Below are 6000 nucleotides of genomic sequence, written 5' to 3' on the forward strand. Positions count from 1 at the left end.
CTGTACTAGTATCCACCAAGTTGACCAGAACAGATAGGTCAATACATCTAGTGCAATTCTTGCTAATTTGTTTCCCCGAGATAATTTAGGATTTTGGTCAAAGAAATCAAATATTTCCCAAAAATAATCATCCATGTTTGTGTTTATTTCGTGATCATCAGCACCTCCCAGGGGCAAGAGGACAGCACCACCCCAGACTCCGGCAGAACAGAGTGGGCAGGAGGAAGGGTCCACTGCAGACTCTTCTGCTGGGCCCAGTAAGTAATTCTGTTGTTAATATAATTATACTTCCCTAACTCTATTTTTTACAAAATAGTCTTTGATCTTCTTGTAGACTGTTTCTGCATTCTTATCCTGCCTCTCTACCATCTCTCTCTGTGCTACTTCTATTTACTATTATTTATGAATCAGTCTCTGTAGGTAGCTAAGCTTGCCTAGTCGGCAAACGGTGTTAAACAACACTCTGATCCAGCAATAGCTCTAGAGGCACTCAGTACAGTCCTCTGGGTTGCCCTTGCTGTCTATTCCAGTCTTCTTAATGTTAGTGCTTTGACAATTTCCAACAACAAAATGTCAATGTCCACCAAGAATAAGCTAGTAGTTGTCTTTTTGATTTGATAGTAGCACATACCATACCGCTAGTGTTTCAGGGACTATTCTGCACATACAGAAGTATGGACAAGAGAAATAGAACATTGTTGATGATAGGTGCAGTTCAACTTTCCACATACCTCAGTCAGAAGTAACTGTGCGAGACTCTGGAACCCTCACCTTGTTGGAACTTCAAGTCCTCCTGGTGGTAATGAGGAGTAGTTGGTTCTGCCTGTAATTATAAAAATGTTGCACGTTAAAGAGCAAGCATTCATCAGTTGTGCCAAAAAGAGTTGCATGTTATGGCTAAGCATATAAGTTAACACCCTCCCCAAAACCGTGACTTCTTTTCACTCCCAATAATTAAAAATTGTTTAACATTTTCTCTTCCATTACGAGACGAAGTAGGGGGTGGTGTATGGCATCTAAAAATATGACATGTTTTTTCTAGGCATCACAACATCTGATGCAGCACTTGCCACCACCTGAGCCGGGGCCAGCAGTACGGAGGGGTCCACTCAAGTGGCAGCGCCACCAGGAGGAGCTGAGGGGGATGACTCGGCAGTGGCAGACGGTGGTAAGTTATTATTATACTCCTTACTTATTGACATTTTAGAGTAGGCTCGCAAAGGAGTGTATGATGTACTGTACAGTAGAAAGTACACTACTACAAGTACACTGTACTGTTAAGAACAGTTACTGATTTAGAACTACATGTTTTTTTAGCCAATGACGGGGAAGACAGTCACCCTTGATTTAGCAATAGCATTAGCGGCTGTAGTTCTCGAGTAAGCAATGGCCCCCTCTATTTGACTTCAAATCAGCTGGGAAACTTTTATCGTGAAGAAAAGTCATATCAGATGAACTTGAGGGATGTGATGAACGAAAAGGGATAGAACTTAGGGTCAATGGAAGGACGGGTTTTTGAATGCAGGCAGAGGTGGCTGATAGGAAGGAATCAGATGCATGGCTGCTTGAAGCAAGGATGGTTGGAGGAGTAAGAAAAAATGACTGCCTGAATGGGTCAATCAGAAAATTCATGTGTGGTGTGCATTGCAATATATCATTTGGGTGAAACTGAAATGCAAGTCAAGACGGTGGTTTACCAAATAAAATGAAAAGGGTGTTAGTTGGTTGTTGAGAAAACGTAAAGTTGGTACAGTTGAGACATTAACCCCTTCCATGCTCATGACAAGCTCAGCTCGTCATGCAGTACAGTGCTCCTGTGCTCATGACGAGCTGAGCTCGTCATGACCACACCCGTTTTTTTTGCTGTCCAGCATCCATGTGGTTAAGAAGAATGATAGACGTTTTCTTTGGAAGCCTGGATAGTATCTTCTTCCTCATAGATAGCAGAGGTGTATGTAGAGCAGAAGCTCAGTGGATGAAGAGTGTCACTTTGTTCGAACAGCATGTCCATGCCAGAGTAGCAAAGCAGAGGAAATCCAAATACTACAAGTTGTGATTGTTCTGAAACTCTCCCTTGCCTAAAATAACAGTACAGTAGTTTACTTTGCAAGCACAGCATATATTGTGTATGTACTGTATATTTGACAAATATATCAAGTCAAGTCCCTTCCTCCGGCAATTATGGTTACCACACTCACTCCCTATGTTCAAAAATCTGTTTCTGCTGTGTTAATCATGGGTGAACTATCGCTGTTGTTCTCTCAATCTATCAGAATAAAGCACCTAAAGTCATGCATCACATAAGCAAAGAGATCATGTGATCGGCTGAAGACATGATCAGAAATGAATAATCTTCATTTTCCTTTTGTAGTGCTGAAGGCCAAGGGGGGTGGGCAGTGCGCAATATAAATTACATTCAGCAGTAACCCTTGATGTAACCGAGTATGGCCAGTGCCACCCCTATGCAAAAGTAAGAGCTTCCCTATCCCCACCTGCATATACTGCTTAAAGTAATGAATGCAAGTCTGCGTCATCATGCCTTGTGTCTCTTTTTCTTGGGTGCAAGCTGACTGAGCTGGCATTATGCCGGCGACCACAAGTTCATGTGCAAGTAATTTCTTTCGCAAAAGTAGAGAAAAAAAGACGAATACTGGTGTACTCTCTGACTCTCTGACTATGTATTGAGTCCATAGACCTGCCTGGTAGTAGAATTCCTGAAACTCCCACTGTTACAGGCCTACAAAGATATCGGAAAGATACATGCCAAAATGTTATACTGTGCTTGCAAATTGCTAGAGTTACTGTGAGACAACTTTCTGTTGAATTATTTTGTGTTATTGTTAAAGAGTATTGGTTACAATATTTTTCTTTCTTTCCTCATATAGATGCTCTCAAAAAGCTCACCAGAGGGGAGATGGCTGTCCGTGCCAGGGCCCGGAGGATGGAGGCCATTCGGGTTGAATATTGCCGGCTGTGGGCTTGGGAAAACGAGGAGGGAACATCAACAACCTCCTCCAGCACTGCCCCCGTGTCCACCAGCCCACAGCCTCCTTCTCAGCGCCGTGCTCGGACAGCCCCCCGCCGCCGCTCAGCTGCAAGATCATCAGAAGCCGGCCCCCTCAGAGCCTGGAAGGCACGCGTGCGCCGCCTAACCATCCTTTATGTGCATGTAGAATTGAAGCATGCTCAGTGTGTACTCCTATTACTTTAGATCTTTTTGACAACTGTAACTCCAAGTAGTACATTTTGAGACCATGTACTTACTGTACAGGTAGGGATCCTAACTCATGCCCTCCTGACTGGCCTCAGTAAACAGTGGTGGGAGAGTGCCACAGGTCCACCTGGGACATGTGAAAAGGCATACGTGGTGCCAAAATAGTTGTGGCCCAATGTATTGAAGTAAGGTGTATGTGCAAGCAGACCTGGGTGCATTATAGGGATAGTATGGAAGGAATTCATTTGTCTGTGTCCTGCTCTGGATATGAGCTGGATCCTTTACATTTTGTTATTACTGACACGTAAAACATCCCTTTCTGGTTGTGACTCCCTATAGTGACCTGGCTACCTGCCCTGCGGTGAATATGGGATCACGAAGAGCAGAGTGTCAAAGCTGAGTACCTGAACCTTGCTACCACAGGATTAGAAGAACTTTTCCCAACTCCCCAACTCCACTGCAGCCAATGTAAATCAACTTGCAGTAAAGAGGGGGAAAGAGGAATGGGAATAAAGAGAGACTGCCACAGCGGTGATACTAATACTGAAAAACCTGACTGGGGCTTCCGCACATCTGTAAACACAAAGCACAGAATGACTACTTCTCACTACCCCTTTCCAACTTTCCCGTTTTCTTGAACTAATGTTCCCTCCCTCTTATCTTTTCTTTTATTCCTTAAAGATCTTTTACCTGTAATAACAGTGGAATTTGCTTCTCTCATATGTGTCATATTAGTGTAATTTCTTTGCTTAAGATGCAATGTTGATCTTGTCAGTATTAGTTCAATCTTGTGTTTCCCTACTAGATGCTGCCACAGCAACCTTGCGTGATCAGAAAGATATTAAAGTTGGTATGTATAAATATATATATATTTATATCGATTAGTAACTTTCCTGTTGTGGCTTAACTGTTAGTAGTAGATTGAATTAGTTGTGCTGCAAAAGATTGTCCCAACTGCGTACTGTATGCTCCCAAAGTATAGTCTCTATATTTGGTTCTTTCTGCACTCCTGAATGACTCGTAATACTCAAAACTCATAGCCTGAACACACGCTGAAGAAGAACTTTAACAAAAGCTCACGAAATGTCTTTGTAGAACTGAATTGGGCTCTGCTTACAATTGGCAGTTCACTGAATGCAACAACACACCAGGTAATAGAGGGTATCAGGGAAAAGCTTAAAGACCTATGCGGGCACAATACCCACTACAATACTATTATAAACATATAAAATCGACGGGTCTATATTACTCCTACATGGAGCAATTTGAGAGCAAAAATTATACTGACCCAAATATAGTTTGAGAACATGGAAGGAGTCCTATTTAAGAAGACTGAATCCTATCACGCACCGAGGTGGCATGCTTCATCATCTGGGATCACCTCTTAATTGCAATTCCTAGTACAACAAAGGGCTACAACCCCCTCACTATGAAGGGGGAGCTCACAGATATTTTCAAGAGGGACAGTTGGTCTGATCTCCTTAGATCTCTGAAGCATGTAAAGAATTATGTGGGGTGAGGTGTTTGCAGTGCCAACAGAGGTAATTAAGTGACAAATAAAATTGACTACCAACCCAAAAAATGTATTTATTGGTTATCGCTTGGTGTCAAGTAATAAAAAACAGGGCAAACGCTATCTGAATGAATTTACAAACGCGTTGGTCTAGTAAGGGAGGTCTACATGTTTCAGCCATGACGATCATACTCCGATATTGGCCTTCCTCAGGACCTAGATGATAATGCTGCTGTAAAAAAAGGTGTGTGAAACAAAATCAAAATACATTAATAACAGGTAGGTGGAACGTTACAACCTATGAACACCTGTGTTCTTCATTGTGAAGAATCTACAGGATTTGTCATGTCACCTGGGAAAAAATAAACACGGCGACATGTTAATACCTCAATCATATCAGTATGTACTCAGAATAATGATGTATCACTAAAGGAACTATTTCACCATATATTTTCCTATCATTTCTTAATCATTTGTGCATTCAAGATATCTTTAAAGTTCATTTTCTTACCTGTTCATATACGGGCAAAGTCCTCACCACTCCTGGCAGCAGCTCAGGGCGTGAGACACCGCTCTGTAGGGAGTAAAACATCTGGATTAATGGAGCTGTTTGAATATACCCTCAATCAGTTTACCCCCCATTTAAAATCAACTCACTAGAAGTCTGAATCAGACAGATAGATGAAGGGGAAAGATAACGCATCTGATTCTATTGAAAATACCCATTTTTTAGGGTATTATGCCCTATCGACTGCCCTAGTTCATTTACAAATTGCGGGGTCCAACGACCTCTGTAGTAATCTCAGGCAAAAGAGCACAATAATAGTAATATTAGTAATGTGCCTATCTTGCCACAAACATGTACCAAGCAATTTAATGAGATACTGGTATCTTCCCACCCATCCATCGTGCTGGATAGAGCGTGTGGGTCTAGGAGGCGGTGAGCGGTCCTCGTTCTTAACTACGGGCCGACTGTTCTAGAGATTGTTTTGAGATTTTCCTTGACTTTCCTCTCCATCTGTACCACGGACTGTCTTCTGGCTGTCCCAAGCGGGAACCGGCAGGAGAGTATGTGCGCTATTTAAACTCTGTTTAACGATAGAAGTGGATGCAGCTGTCTACACTAATTTTGTCGCTTCTTGAATGCTTCACCACACAGTGAGGAATGATGGGAACTGTAGTCTCACGTACCTCCATAGACACCATATCAATAGACTACACTATTGTGAAGGCTCATGGGAAATGTAGTGTTCACTGAGTAAAGTCTGGTGAG

The 6000-nt window shown here is 42.4% G+C and overlaps 1 long non-coding RNA gene across 1 annotated transcript in view; it reads left to right on the forward strand.

Moving 5' to 3' along the window:
- LOC144761994 (uncharacterized) overlaps positions 1-4058 on the forward strand; it is a 413370-nt gene extending 409312 nt beyond the window's left edge. Inside the window, exon 4 of the long non-coding RNA XR_013595996.1 lies at positions 4020-4058. This is a non-coding gene — a long non-coding RNA (uncharacterized LOC144761994). The remainder of the gene's footprint in view (positions 1-4019) is intronic.
- The last annotated feature ends 1942 nt before the right edge of the window (positions 4059-6000 follow it).

The sequence above is a fragment of the Lissotriton helveticus genome, chromosome 6 (genome assembly GCF_964261635.1).
Source record: "Lissotriton helveticus chromosome 6, aLisHel1.1, whole genome shotgun sequence".
Taxonomy (NCBI): Eukaryota; Metazoa; Chordata; class Amphibia; order Caudata; family Salamandridae; genus Lissotriton; species Lissotriton helveticus.